Here is a 17,806-nt window from a genome sequence, read left to right as displayed (position 1 = left end):
CCACCCATCATATAGACATACTATCAGTCACATAGACCTACCATCCATCACATAGACATACTATCCGTCATATAGACCTACTATCAGTCACATAGACCTACCATCCGTCACATAGACATACCATCCATCACATAGACCTACCACCCGTCACATAGACCTTCCACCCGTCACATAGACCTTCCACCCGTCACATAGACATACTATCAGTCACATAGACCTACCATCCATCACATAGACATACCATCCGTCACATAGACATACCATCCATCACATAGACCTACCACCCGTCACATAGACATACCATCCATCACATAGACCTTCCACCCGTCACATAGACCTTCCACCCGTCACATAGACCTACCATCCATCACATAGACATACCATCCGTCACATAGACATACCACCCGTCACATAGACATACCATCCGTCACATAGACATACCACCCGTCACATAGACATACCACCCGTCACATAGACATACCACCCGTCACATAGACCTTCCACCCGTCACATAGACATACCACCCGTCACATAGACCTACCAGCCATCACATAGACATACTATCCATAACATAGACATACCACCCGTCACATAGACATACCATCCGTCACATAGACCTACCATACATCACATATACCTACTATCCGTCACATAGACATACCACCCGTCACATAGACATACCACCCGTCACATAGACATACCACCCGTAACATAAACATACCACCCGTCACATAGACATACTATCCATAACATAGACATACCACCCGTCACATAGACATACCACCCGTCACATAGACCTACCACCCGTCACATAGACCTTCCACCCGTCACATAGACCTACCACCCGTCACATAGACATACCACCCGTCACATAGACATACCACCCGTCACATAGACATACCACCCGTCACATAGACATACTATCCATTACATAGACATACCATCCATCACATAGACATACCACCCGTCACATAGACCTACCACCCGTCACATAGACCTACCACCCGTCACATAGACCTACCACCCGTCACATAGACCTACCACCCGTCACATAGACCTTCCACCCGTCACATAGACATACCACCCGTCACATAGACATACTATCCACAACATAGACATACCACCCGTCACATAGACATACCATCCATAACATAGACATACCACCCGTCACATAGACCTACCACCCGTCACATAGACCTACCACCCGTCACATAGACCTACCACCCGTCACATAGACCTACCACCCGTCACATAGACCTACCACCCGTCACATAGACCTACCACCCGTCACATAGACCTACCACCCGTCACATAGACCTACCACCCGTCACATAGACATACCACCCGTCACATAGACATACTATCCATAACATAGACATACCACCCGTCACATAGACATACTTCCCATCACAAAGACATACCACCCATCACATAGACATACCACCCGTCACATAGACCTACCATACATCACATAGACCTACCATACATCACATAGACCTACCATAAGACACATAGACATACCATCCGTCACATAGACATACTATCCATTACATAGACATACCATCCATCACATAGACCTACCATACATCACATAGACATACCACCTGTCACATAGACATACCACCCGTCACATAGACATACCACCCGTCACATAGACCTACCACCCGTCACATAGACATACCACCCGTCACATAGACATACCACCCGTCACATAGACATACTATCCACAACATAGACATACCACCCGTCACATAGACATACCATCCATAACATAGACATACCACCCGTCACATAGACCTACCACCCGTCACATAGACCTACCACCCGTCACATAGACCTACCACCCGTCACATAGACCTACCACCCGTCACATAGACCTTCCACCCGTCACATAGACCTACCACCCGTCACATAGACCTACCACCCGTCACATAGACCTACCACCCGTCACATAGACATACCACCCGTCACATAGACATACTATCCATAACATAGACATACCACCCGTCACATAGACATACTTCCCATCACAAAGACATACCACCCATCACATAGACATACCACCCGTCACATAGACCTACCATACATCACATAGACCTACCATACAACACATAGACATACCATCCGTCACATAGACCTACCATACATCACATAGACCTACCACCCGTCACATAGACATACCACCCGTCACATAGACATACCACCCGTCACATAGACCTACCACCCGTCACATAGACCTACCACCCGTCACATAGACATACCACCCATCACATAGACATACCACCGTCACATAGACCTACCATACATCACATATACCTACTATCCGTCACATAGACATACCACCCGTCACATAGACCTACCACCCGTCACATAGACCTTCCACCCGTCACATAGACCTACCACCCGTCACATAGACATACCACCCGTCACATAGACATACCACCCGTCACATAGACATACCACCCGTCACATAGACCTACCACCCGTCACATAGACATACTATCCATTACATAGACATACCATCCATCACATAGACCTACCATACATCACATAGACATACCACCTGTCACATAGACATACCACCCGTCACATAGACATACCACCCGTCACATAGACCTACCACCCGTCACATAGACCTACCACCCGTCACATAGACATACCACCCGTCACATAGACATACTATCCATAACATAGACATACCACCCGTCACATAGACATACTTCCCATCACAAAGACATACCACCCATCACATAGACATACCACCCGTCACATAGACCTACCATACATCACATAGACCTACCATACATCACATAGACCTACCATACAACACATAGACATACCATCCGTCACATAGACATACTATCCATTACATAGACATACCATCCATCACATAGACCTACCATACATCACATAGACATACCACCTGTCACATAGACATACCACCCGTCACATAGACATACCACCCGTCACATAGACCTACCACCCGTCACATAGACATACCACCCGTCACATAGACATACCACCCGTCACATAGACATACTATCCACAACATAGACATACCACCCGTCACATAGACATACCATCCATAACATAGACATACCACCCGTCACATAGACCTACCACCCGTCACATAGACCTACCACCCGTCACATAGACCTACCACCCGTCACATAGACCTACCACCCGTCACATAGACCTTCCACCCGTCACATAGACCTACCACCCGTCACATAGACCTACCACCCGTCACATAGACCTACCACCCGTCACATAGACCTACCACCCGTCACATAGACATACCACCCGTCACATAGACATACTATCCATAACATAGACATACCACCCGTCACATAGACATACTTCCCATCACAAAGACATACCACCCATCACATAGACATACCACCCGTCACATAGACCTACCATACATCACATAGACCTACCATACATCACATAGACCTACCATACATCACATAGACCTACCATACAACACATAGACATACCATCCGTCACATAGACCTACCATACATCACATAGACCTACCACCCGTCACATAGACATACCACCCGTCACATAGACATACCACCCGTCACATAGACCAACCACCCGTCACATAGACCTACCACCCGTCACATAGACATACCACCCATCACATAGACATACCACCGTCACATAGACCTACCATACATCACATATACCTACTATCCGTCACATAGACATACCACCCGTCACATAGACCTACCACCCGTCACATAGACCTTCCACCCGTCACATAGACCTACCACCCGTCACATAGACATACCACCCGTCACATAGACATACCACCCGTCACATAGACATACCACCCGTCACATAGACCTACCACCCGTCACATAGACATACTATCCATTACATAGACATACCATCCATCACATAGACCTACCATACATCACATAGACATACCACCTGTCACATAGACATACCACCCGTCACATAGACATACCACCCGTCACATAGACCTACCACCCGTCACATAGACATACCACCCGTCACATAGACATACCACCCGTCACATAGACATACTATCCACAACATAGACATACCACTCGTCACATAGACATACCATCCATAACATAGACATACCACCCGTCACATAGACCTACCACCCGTCACATAGACCTACCACCCGTCACATAGACCTACCACCCGTCACATAGACCTTCCACCCGTCACATAGACCTACCACCCGTCACATAGACCTACCACCCGTCACATAGACCTACCACCCGTCACATAGACCTACCACCCGTCACATAGACATACCACCCGTCACATAGACATACTATCCATAACATAGACATACCACCCGTCACATAGACATACTTCCCATCACAAAGACATACCACCCATCACATAGACATACCACCCGTCACATAGACCTACCATACATCACATAGACCTACCATACATCACATAGACCTACCATACAACACATAGACATACCATACATCACATAGACCTACCATACATCACATAGACCTACTATCCATCACATAGACATACCATACAACACATAGACATACCACCTGTCACATAGACCTACCATACATCACATAGACCTACCACCCGTCACATAGACATACCACCCGTCACATAGACATACCACCCGTCACATAGACATACCACCCGTCACATAGACCTACCACCCGTCACATAGACCTACCACCCGTCACATAGACATACCACCCATCACATAGACATACCACCCGTCACATAGACATACCACCCGTCACATAGACATACTATCCATAACATAGACATACCACCCTTCACATAGACATACTATCCATAACATAGACATACTATCCATAACATAGACATACTATCCATAACATAGACCTACCATACATCACATAGACCTACTATCCATCACATAGACATACCACGCGTCACATAGACATACCACCTGTCACATAGACCTACCACACGTCACATAGACATACTATCCATAACATAGACATACTTCCCATCACAAAGACATACCATCCATAACATAGACATACCACCCGTCACATAGACATACCATCCATAACATAGACATACTTCCCATCACAAAGACATACCACCCATCACATAGACATACCACCCGTCACATAGACCTACCATTCATACACTCCGCAGTGAATGATGGCCTGGCCTAAAAGACATAGAAGATTGTGAATGTGAGGAGATTAGAAGGAGGATGGCGCCATTTTAGACCAAACCCTATGTAGAATGAAGGAGCTCCGAGAGCGTCTTTTGACACACTCATGATCCAGACTTTAGAATGATTTGTATCTTGTTATATTCATTATCAAATATCATCTATATATTTTTACAGGGTAATTCCTGTATTGTTACTACATTAAACTGAAATGAAATGTTAATGCTTAAGTGTTGGCAAAAACATCATGTGGGCATTAACTTGGTACCAAGTGGTACCACCGGTTATGTGTGGCCTACTGGTGAGGTGACTGCCTCTGATGGTGATGTTATCACTGAAGATCTGGTGGTAAAACTGACAGTTGGGGGCGGAGCACAGCAGGTCACTCCTCCATTCAGAAAATATCTTGTATTATTTTCGGTAATTGGACAATTGGCATATGAATGTCACCATCCCCCCATGTAATGACACCTATAAAAAACACCCCATTATGAGTCATCAAAGAATAATATATAATAAATATACTGTATAAACACAGAAGATAGCGCACACATACAAAAAAATGGATTTTTGTAAAATCTTACCGTAAAATCCTTTTCTCTTAAGCTCATTGACAGACGTAGTCCTCGTTGATTAATAACAACTCGGGTTATGCTGCCCTCTACAGGAGTAGGACTAGACAGGAAAGAAAACTTTCACTTCCTGCTACAGCAAATCAGTTATGTCACAAAGCAGTGTTTAGAGAATTTAACCCAACCCAACTCAAAACAGAGGGGCGGGTACTACGTCTGTCAATGAGCTTAAGAGAAAAGGATTTTACGGTAAGATTTTACAAAAATCAATTTTTCTCTGTCGCTTATTGACAGACGTAGTCCTCGTTGATTAATAACAACTCGGGACGTCCCAAAGCAGTACCACAAATGAGGGGTGGGATGACAGAAATCAAAATCCAGAAGGCCCAACCGGAGCCAACCAGAAGCATCAAGGACTCATCGAGCAAAAACATGAGACCTAAGTGAAACACCCAACAAACCCTTGAGGTAGACCAACAGTCTCCTCAGATTGCGGCCTGCAGAACCTTGTGGCCAAAAGAGGCATCTGACGATGCCATCACATCAACTTTATAAAATGTTGTAAAGGTATGAACCGACGATCAAGTCATCGCCTCGAAAACCTGGATCGCTGACGCCTGATGGCGGAAGACCCAGGAGACACTAGGCGCCCGAGTAGAGTGCTCCTTAACAGGGAACGGAGGATTCCGACCCTTAATAGAATAAGCCTGTACCACCGTCTGACTGATCCATCTAGATATGGTCGCGGCAGACACAGGCAACCCCCTTCAAGGGCTATCCGTGATCACAAAAAGTGAGTCCGTCTTACGAACACAAGTTCGTAGTAGTCAAGTGTATCCTTCTGAACCCCATCCAAGGAGTGTAATGCAACTCCCAAGGATGGTTAGTCTTAGGACACGGGGAAGGTAACACAATATTTTTATTCAGATGAAAACTCTGAAAACCACTTTAGGAAGGAAGGATGGATTCGGAAGAAGAACCACCTTATCCCTATGAACCACCAGAATTGGGAAACGACAAGATAATGCGGCCAGTTCTGACACCCTGCGTGCAGAAGTAATGGCCACCAAGAAGGCCACCTTCTGGGATAATGTAAGCAAGGGAATCTCCCTAATATCTTCAAAGAGAAGTTTCTGAAGAACTGACAACACTAAATTAAGATCCCAGGCGGTAAGGGTGCACGCACTGGCGGAGCCAGATGTCGCACCCCTTGGATGAAATTCGGCACCAAGGAATAATTAGCCAAAGGTTTCTGAAAGAAGATTGCTAACGCTGAAACCTGACCCTTGATAGTGCTCAAGGACAATTTCTGCTCAACCCCTTGTTGCAGAAAGACCAAGATTCGGATCACCGAATAGATATGTGGGGGAAATCCAAGAGATTCACACCACGCAAATATAAGACTTCCATGTGCTGGAAGTCGCTTTCCTTGCTTTAACTAGAGGTAGGAATAACTGAAGCTGACACTCCCTTGTCCTTCAGTACCTGGGTCTCAATGGCCAGGCCATTAAGCCAGCGATTGTAAAGCAAGATGGAAGATCGGTCCCTGAGACCGCAAATCCTCCCTGAGAGGAAGTCTCCAAGAAGCGTCCGCCACTAGCCTCACCAAGTCGGCGTACCAGGCTCGACGAGGTCAGTCCGGAATTTCCAGAATAACTGGAATTCCCTCCACCTCTATCCTGCGAAGAAGTTCCCGCAGTAACTTGAGAGGATGGAAGGCATGCCGTAGCTGATACTGCCCCCACGGGGCGATCAGCGTTTCTGCTGCGTCCGCTAGAAGATCGCAGGTGCGAGCTACAAACCTCCACACCTTCCTGTTGAGCCAAGGTGCCAACAGATCCACATCCGGGGTGCCCCAATGAAGCGACAGCTAGTGAGATACCTCTGGATGAAGAGGCCATACCCCTTGATCCAGAATCTGACGGCTGAAATAATCTGCCTGCCGATTTCCCACCCCCGGAGTTAACAATGCGGGGAGATCCGGAACAACCCGTTCCGTCCAACGAAAGATGCTAGTCGTTTTGATGGCCACCAGGACATTCTAAGTGCCCCTTTCTTGACATAAGTCATGACCATGGCATTGTGCGATTGGATCCGAATCGGGCTGCTCTAGAGCTGCTCGGTCCAGTAAATCAGACAAAATCTGATCGCTCTCAGTTCCGATACCCTATTGGTAACCTGGATGCTATCGGAAGGAATGACTTCCCCTGGTTGAGCATCGGAGGCTCCCTGGTCCGCTCGCCCAACCGGATCCGATTGTCCAGGAAATCGGAATTCTGATTCCATAAGAAAATCTCTTTCAGGAGAATTCGGGTATGAGACTGGGTATACGGTACTGCCTCTAAGAAGGCCACCATCCATCCCAGCCAATTGACGGACAGCAACATCCGAATCGTTGACTGAACCTTCTGGAGTTTCTCCGCAAGGAGAAAACCTCTTGCCCAGGATGTATCCAACCTTAGGCCCAGATAGTTCAGTCTCCTGGTGGGAACCAGGGATGTGGGAAAGCGAAGAAAAAACGCTGATGTCCTGCGATGATGGGGATATAAAGATAGGCATCCTAAATGTCTATGGACGCCAGGAATCCCCCTGATGCAGGGAGGCCACCACTGTTCGGATGGACTCTATTTTTCCCCAAGTCCAGAAATTGGATGCACCTTGCCCTCTTTCCTGGGCATTGTGAACAGGTTCGAATAGAACCCCTGAAACCGTTAAATGTTAGCAGGGAAGAATCGCACCGGTGGAAGTGATCGAAACTCGATCCTGTATCCTGACCGTATGACCTCGCGAACCCCTTAGTCTGGGTTTCCGGCAAGCCATGGATCCGGAAACCGGTGAAGACGTCCCCCCACTCCAGAGATGGGTAGGGGAGCATCAGGCTGTATTTTTCAGGCTTGGCTGAGCCGGACTTTTTGTTTAGCCGACCAGCGCCCTTTGAAACCCCTCTAAAGGGGCTTTGGAGGGTTTTGCCTTATCGCCCGCCCTCGCGGAATGAACAACTCCTTATGAGCAGAAAGGGAAGGTCCTCGTTGGCTACGAGGTCCTCTTTATCCTAACAGTCTGTGGCAAGACAGCAGGTGGTACCGTCTATCCTTTAACGAGGGATTCCTCAAACGGATAGCGCCTAGCCATGCGTTAGGAAATAACAGGGGTTCGTTTCCAAACGACCCCATTTGGGTAAAGGAAAATCCTTCGCCCTTTTGGTAGGCTAACAAGTACCAAAAAGGAATTTCAGTCTCAGCTACCTCTGCCGGTGTAACCTCAAGACCAAAGGTTTCCCGGACGGACACAACTAGTGCATCCACCACTCTTGTGCTATGGCGGAGGCAGAAACGTTCTCTTCACTGCTGAGGAGATATTACCTGAGACAAGAGCCCCATAAGAGGGACCTGCAGCTGCATTGACCAGCTCCGAATCCGTATCTGAAGCATCTGATAAACAATAGGGGTAGGCGGGGGTGGCTTCTTGACCCCCGTCCCTGACAGGCCACCTCCACCCGGGATACCAAAGACTCCAAAACTGCCGATAATGCATTAAAAACAAGTGGGGTACTGGAGGGTCCTGCGGCCACCTTGAGGGGATCAGGTGGGGATACCTATGCGGCAGGGTCAATGATTATACAAGACATTTGCCAGCGACAAAAAATGACAAAGTAAAAAACTTTTATTTTTTTTTTTTTTTTTTTGTGTCCCCCAGTTGCAACAGCGCCCCTCAGTGTTACCTGCCTTTTTGGACCCCACATAGAGAGAGAGAGAGACCCCAAGGCTCATCCCTGATGCACAGAAGTTTTCATCAGCTTGCTCAGTGCTGTCCTGTTACAGACAGGAAGTCTTTGGCCCTATTTTCTGGGTAAAGGAGGCAGCTCCGCCCCTTAACACGCCTACCGGCGCCTCCCCCTGGCTCCATGAGGTGTTTGGTCACCTCAAACATGGCCGCCCCCATGTTGGAGACAGGAGGCTATGCCAATATGGCGGCCTCGTGTGCTCTGCAAGAAAATGGCGGCGGCCTGTTAGGATAGCGGTGGCTTAGCAGCGGCCTGCGGGATGCTGTATACGGCCTAGTGGCCTGTGGGAGTGCATCGGCCCCCCAAACTTCACCCTGGATGGTGATCAGCCTGGCCGGCGGTACCGGACTCTGGTGGGCCGCATGCGGTCCGTGCCTCCCCTTGCTGGAGGAATGCGATCTGGACTGCAGTTATACATGCATAGACTTCGCCCTGTGAACACCTCTGACAGGTAGGATACCTTATGCTACCACAGTAATATTCTGCCACTGACTTCAGTCATCTTCAGTACTGCCACTGACTTCAGTCATCTTTACAGTTTTGAAATGACATTAGATTGTCAGCTCCCAAACCAAGCCTCCTGGTTACTTGTTCACAAAAATCACACTCAAATAGGGGGATCTGTGACATGTTATAGGATAGAGGGGAACTCATCCTTACCATACAGAGAGGGGCCCGCGTTCACCACAAAACCCGTCAGGGGGAAAAGGGGGAACATACTACTCACCATACCGGAACCAGGCGGGCGCCAACTCCTGACAGTACCCCTCTCCACCGGGGTGGGAGGGCTGTCGACCAATACGGACGCCGTGACTCATGGTCATTGGCGTTTCAGCGAGACGTTTAACTCGCAGGGTCAGTCCCCGTCCAGTGGGACTATGTCGCGCCCGACCCAGCGCGGAGCTATGGCCTGCACGCGCTCGTAGGCTGAACTGGGGTGACCACCGGATCTCAACATCCAGCCCGTCGCCCAGTTCAGCTTTCTTGCTTGAAGATCTCACAGGAACACTGGAGAAAAAAAGCTGTCTAAAAATCTTCTAAGAAAAAAATCCTGCCAGGACCGAAGATCCCAGCAAGGTATCTAGGTCCTTACTCCTAACTAGACAGAAAAAAACTGATTTGCTGTAGCAGGAAGTGAGAGGATATACCCTCTGGGACTGCCCCTAGAGTGTGGCCAGAACGTTTTCTTTCCTGTCTAGTCCTACTCCTGTAGAGGGCAGCATAACCCGAGTTGTTATTAATCAACGAGGACTACGTCTGTCAATGAGCGACAGAGAAAGAGCAACTTTCAAATACTACAAGGCTACTTAGACCTGATCAAAATGAGTAAAAATTGGGATTTGGTCACACCATATGACCATATCGTGTTTAATTACCCCATTAAGGTACCCCATTATCAGTGGGTCCTACACTATCCATAAAATAAAGGATAAATCCCACCTCTCTTAACCATGGGAGACACTTCTTACATGGGAGGAATGTGCTGCAGAAAACACTGCTTAAACTCCACTATAAAGGGACTTGTGGTCGGTTAATTAATGATGATTGATTAGAACTGAGAGTATGGATAAAGTCCGTGTGGTGTGCCGGAACCGACGTAGGGGGTAGGCCTGTAAATAAAAGAGGGCCCCCGAGGGATAGAGTATCAATAAAAAGGGTGAAGGTGGGTGGGGTGAAGGTGGGTGGGGTGACAGCGTGTGGCGCGGCAGGCGGGGAGGGGAGGAGCAGCGTCTTAAAGGCACGCTAGCTCCTCCCACAAATACAGGCCTGCGGCCTATCACTTGTGGTCGGTTAATTAATGATGATTAGAACTGCGAGCATGGATAAAGTTGGTGTGGTGTGCCGGAACCGACGTAGGGGGTAGGCCTGTAAATAAAAGAGGGCAAAAAGGAAGCAGTAAACACACTTATTCATGACACAACTTATGATACAAGATTCCAGAAGGCTAACCTTACCTCTTTTCCTGGGTGTGGGGTGTATGCGTGGAAAATAGCTGATTCCCACCGCCCTAGTTCTTAATTATGTGCCCTGGCATATTGGCACTAGAAGCAGCTGAAGCCACCCCTGTTCTGAACGAATGTCTGGAATGCGATGAGGGGTCCCAGCCTAATTCAATGCACAAGGAGCGAATGTAAAATATAAATTAAGTAGTGGTTAGGGGACTACCTGACAGGGAGAATAGCGGAGAGTGGCTGGGAGTGTCCTGAGCTGGTAGATGTTCAGGATTCCAATTGGGCACCAGTTATCCTCGGTCGGGTAGAAGGGGATGCCAACGGATGGTATATCTGCCAGGCCTTTGAACGTCGGAGGGAAAGGACAGTGGTCCTCTACCTACCTAAAACCTCTTTGAGGAGGCATGATTGCCTATCTGACTGGGTTGCAAAGGTGAATTTCCGGGACTAAGGAACCCATAGAGGCTAAATAAATGGAGGTTTGATGACTAGGTTTGTATGAGGTTCGAATGGTAATGTGTCCAGTACGCCAGATAAGGTCCGGAATTCCCATCTATGGGCAAACGTTCGTTGTCTCGTGATGATCTACCTTGCAAAATCTTCAATACATTCTTCACCGGGCAAGCCCTGAGGAAAGGAGAAAGGCTTGGAGCAAATGACAAGGCGTGGATTTGTATGCCAGACAAAGTAAAGTTTGAACGTGTTATATGAAAGTCTGAGCTGAAAGGTGGCAAAAAACAGCGAATGCGACCATGGTTTAACTGAACGACCGTGTAAGACGAATTCTACTGAGAACCTTGGAAGATGGTCATGGCTCTGTCGTAAGCCCTCCTGGTGTTCGCAGATAAGGCTACCCGAGACAATTGACAATGTGTGCCAACTCCGGGCTAGCCCAGGATCAACTTGATGAACTTGGGGAACTTGTGCTGTGTTCGCAGAAGAGGAAGAACTGAAAGGTGGCCGCCAACCAGGTCAGCCAGCGAACTAGCCTCATAATGATCAAAGAAGATGAACGGCCCTAATTGATTATGTCGCAGGCTACCTAGTTGACACTGTAACACTTCACAGCCATTCCTGTCCAGGATTTACCCCATGCGAAAGCCGCCGTCACTATCAGGTAAATTCCTAATAAGGCCGAAGACTCGCGAGAGGCAGGTAAGCCAAGAGACTCTTCCGGCCAACAAACACCTAACCAAGAGTTTATATGTTGCTGCAAACCCGGTACCGGCGGCTGTGTCTGTCCCGAAACTGGGGATTGGGTGGATAACGGTGGGATGAACATGGAGACCCCATACCCGTACCAGGAATTCCATCCACATGGCCAGGTCTGCCCTAGCCAGGGAATCTGAGTGACCAAAGTTCATCTGGAAGGCCCGGTAATAAGCCCAATAGCCTAGAAATAAATGACCTACCTTGGGGAATAATGCGCATTGCAAAGTTCAAAGAACCTACCAGAATTTAGATCCTTACGAGTAAAAGTTCCAACTTGTAGGAACTTGACTACGTCCTTGCGAAAACGCCCGAGCTTGACCACGGGGAGACTAGACTGTGTGGTGTAGGAAACGAGTGTGATGCCTAGGAAGACTAGTCTAGTGGTGGGTTCAGTAGTCTTGTCTAGTGACAGGGGGACGCATAAGGTAGTAACAGTGCTACAGTGCCTTTGAGACTGACAGGGTTGCAGTCGCTATGTACGACCAACAGGAAATCCTCCACATGATGTAACATTGTGGGGCACCACGAGACAAAGAGGAGGAACCTCTTGAGAGTCTCAGGAAATGTCTCAAATCTTCTCGGGCTACTCAAGGCCCCAAACGTGAGACTAACAGCAAAGTAACATTCTTCTGCCCTTGACACCATGAACATGCCATGAGGAGGGACGAATGGGTAACAATTCGAAGGCGTAGGAGTTATCGGACTAACTGAGCCAGTCGGCCCTACCTGCCTTCAAGATTGCTTGAATGGCATTAACCACGGTGAAATAGTAAAGAGAGAATTGGTCGATGGAATGAGGGTAAATTCAGGCTCGGGTTAGTGGACGAACGAGGAGCAGACAGATTAAGGACAAGATGTTTATTGAAATATGGCTATCCCAATTGAGTTTGTGCGCCAGAAGGCTTAGAAGGGCACATGGATTTGGCATGGGCCAGAAAGCATATGGAACAGACGTGCAGTAGTCTGCAGGCGCTAAAATTACAGGCACCTCCATTAAGGTTATTGCATAATTGAGCCAAATAAATGATGGGACGACCAAGCTTGTCCCTTAGGCTACATTGATCAGGCTTACTAGCTCCCCCCTGAGGAACCAGGAAAGGAGGGATCGGCCTCCGAGGGGCACAGGTCGGCAGTATGAGAGGTGGAAGAGCAGACTGCCCAAGACGGGGGCACTAAGCCTGCAAAATATCTGTAAAAATAGTTCCGAGCCCAAGAGGCTCCAGTGAGAACGGATGTTAAACTGGGCCAAGGCTGCCACTGCTTGCTGATAGAGATTTGTGGAAGTCGTAGAACAAGAAAACCCCCCTACTTGAGACCTAAGTCAACCACTACGAGAAGGTAAAAAACCTAATACCTCCCGGCATTGCAGACGCACGGACCACGCAACGTCCCTGTAGATGCCGAAGGCTAGGACAAAATCTGGTATGGAAGCTTTGTTGAGTCTTGGGTCTCTGGCCTTCATCACAATGGCCAAATCACCGTAATTGTACACCTAGTTTCCTACAACGTCTTGGGAGGCAAACAGTAAGGAAACCAGATACATGTCCTTCCCCTCTAAGATGTCCTTGCGGAGGGCTGGGGGGACCATGTGTGCTGGGGTAAAGACTGGGGAAGCAGAAGGGGAGAAAAAGGCGAGGCTGGGGGCCTACTCTGTCAGCTGTTAGGAGCGAGAGCCTGTAACGGCCTAGAGGGAGGTGGGACCATGTGGGATGGCCAGCGTTTCCAGTTTGGACAGTCTGTCACTGATTGATTGTAGTGATCACGAGATGGTGTCTAGTGTCCATTGTATGTCCGTCCTGCCCCCCCCCCCCCCCGAGAGCTGGTACCCAGTCCAGGAACCCCAGGATGTGCTGAGAGCCGTTCGCAGAATTCAGCCTTCTTGCCGTAGCTAAAAAAAAAGGGGGTGCCCCTGTGGCGCAAAACAGACGAAATCCTGGGGATGGTCCTGGGTCTTAAAGGGCCTGGCATGGAAGGTTCTCGGAATTCCCTGGGGGTACCAGTTCTAACAGGGGTGATAGGCCTAGCGGGTGTGTTTGGGGGAGACGACCCTTCACCTACGTTGACTGCTTGAGACATGCTGAAAAGAGAAAATGACACACAAAGGAAAACTTGGTTAAACAAACACCGTTGAGCTAAAACAGAACTGGCTGGCTAACTAGTGCCGAGGCGAAAGCCAACTACCCCGTGACAGGTGAGGCCCTGCTAGTTGCCGAGCGGCAGGTGAGAGGCTCTATCTATGATTTGGGCGTGGGGCACGAGCCACTAGCGTGGTGGCGGGGGGTTGGCCTCTCGGTGACGGTAAAAGATTTAAAACGTGTGGCCGTGACAGGTGAGGCCCTAACTATGACCCCAAGAGGTGGGTGGATGCGAGGCACTAACTATGATTTGGCCCGAGGGCGAAAATCTCTGTGTTGAGATTGGGGAGTTGGCCTCGCGGGACCAGCTACCAGGGAGACTAAGGCCAGTGCCTAGCCCTAAATAGCCAGTTCTCTAACCCTATACGGGGGCTTGATGAAGGGGTAGTGCAACAAACCAACGAAGAAGTAGTAGTAGTACACAAGGTAGTAGCATAAGTAGTGTAGTAGTATAAATAGCGGTGATACATGCGGTAGCGATAGTATTAGTAGTCATGTAGTGTAGCAGTGTATAGCCGTAGCACAGGCGGTAGTAACAGCGTTAGTAGTGATGAAAATAGTGTATAGCAGTAAATATGGTAGAAATAGTGTCAGCAGTGATGTAGCGTGGCCGTATAGTAGCGTCCACAGTAGTGACATGCGTGACGGCATGTATGGCAATAGTACATGTAAGGTAATGGTATTGGCAGCGCATCCGTAGGTGTAAGGCAGTAGCGCGTGCGGTAGTAATTGATAATGTAGCAGTATATACCGCCATGGTGCACACAGTAACGGCATAGCAGTGTATCAGTATGCAGTTAGTTGTGGTATTAACAGTATAGCCGTGTAGCTGTAAAACAGTAGAACACAGAAATAGGAGTGTAGCGGCACGTATAGCAATAGTCCAAGAGGTAACAGCAGTAACATTGCGGCAGTACCCATAGTAAAATAGTATTTTTCAGAGTAGTACGCATAGTAACCATAGAATTTAGAGTAGCAATACCTATAGTAACAATAGTTTTTTTAGAGTAGCAATACCCATAGCAAAGTAGTATTAGCAGAGTAGTAGTACCCCTAGTAACAACAGTATTAAAGTAGCAGTACCCATAGTAACAATAGTATAAGAGTATCAATACCCATAGCAAAAGTATTAGCAGTAGCAGTACCCCTAGTCACAATAGTATTAGAGTAGCAGTACCCATAGTTACAAAGCAGTGTCCATAGGCAGAGCAACAGTACACATAGTAGTAATAGTAAATAACAGCATAGAAGTACACAGCTAGTAACAGTGGTAAAGACAGAAAGTGTAGTATGAAGCAGGGCCGTGGCCTGGTGCAGGCAAGGCAGAAACAAGACCCCCCTGAAACCCTCGTATGAAGCAGGGCTGTGGCCTGGTGCAGGCAAGGCAGAAACAAGACCCCCCTGAAACCCTCGTATGAAGCAGGGCTGTGGCCTGGTGCAGGCAAGGCAGAAAATCAAGCCCCCGCAGGAAACCCCCCCCATGGGCGTAGGAACCGGGGGGGACACATCTCCCCCAGGAAATAATGCGGGGGGGACAGGTATGGTGAAATCCCCCCCAGTTTAGTACTTGGAGAGTGCTGATTATGCTGTAAAAATGTCCAGTGCATTCAGCTTCCGAACACCTACTGTTAGGCGAATGCACGCAGTGTGTAGCTGTTAACTACACGAACAGCGTAGTCAGCACTCCGGGGTCTCCTTCCGGTTTGACTTTCAGCACGGGCGGAACGCGGTACAGACTGCAGAAGGAGGACGCACATGTCGCAGTCTGGACTGGGAGTAGTGGCGGCAGGGAGGAGCTACTGGCTGAAGTGTGCACTGCTGCTGACCTGTCCTGGGACCTCCACAGAGTCACAGACAAGGTAAGTAATATTGTTAATATGTAAATATTAGCAGTGTGGGTTAATTTTTACTAAACCTTAGCTTTATGATCAAAAGTTGATTTGAGTGAAAAAAGTCAGATTGAATATCCGCAAATTTTTTACAAATAAGCCGAGTAAAGCAAATACATCCTCATCAAGCTCAGAAGCATGTCAGCAAAAAGAGATCACTGAATCACCAGTCAGGCATCATTTTGTTGAGCCAGAAAAGGAACATGCAGAGAAAGTGTCTTTAGGAGCAGTTGGCCTCATGAGTGACTCAAGTAGTGATGGTGAGGAAGACAATGCTTGTGGTCTTGCAATCAAAACTGTAGAAGATGTGCATAGTAAATCTAAAACACACTCTCTCTCTCTCTCTCGCAGTTTACTGAAAAAGCATATACCTGGCGAGTAAAAATGCTGTCCCCCCCAGATTTGTGTGGGTTCCTACACCCTTGCACCCCCCCCCCCCAGCGGTACCTGCCGCCCAGCGGTCGGATGGATGGGCCGCCCGAGTGAGGATGACAGTGCAGGAGGCTGGAGGCAGGCCGGAGGGAAACGGTGGCGGTGGCGGGGGTGTCAGTGGAGTCGGCGGTGTCAGCGGGGTCGGTGGGAACGGCGGTGGCTGCTGCTCATCCTGCGGTGCCTGGAGGACCGGAAGTTCGGCTGTCTGGGGTGACAGCGTGTGACGCGGCAGGCGGGGAGAGGAGGAGCAGCGTCTTAAAGGCACGCTAGCTCCTCCCACAAATACAGGCCTGCGGCCTAACACTTCTTCTATATCTGCTTACTAGTGGACACTGATAACATAATACGTAATATATAATATAAAATACATAATATATAACATATAATCTATGATACATAATATATAATAAATAATATAGAAGATAATATATAATACATAATATATAATATATAAGATAATATATAATAAATAATATATAATATATAAGATAATATATAATAAATAATATATAATATATAAGATACTATATAATAAATAATATATAAGATAATATATAATACATAATATATAAGATAATATATAATACATAATATATAATATATAAGATAATATATAATACATAATATATAATATATAAGATAATATATAAT

This window comes from Pelophylax lessonae (genome assembly GCF_965119305.1).
Source record: "Pelophylax lessonae genome assembly, chromosome: 7".
Lineage (NCBI taxonomy): Eukaryota > Metazoa > Chordata > Amphibia > Anura > Ranidae > Pelophylax > Pelophylax lessonae.
This window is presented reverse-complemented; position numbering follows the sequence as displayed.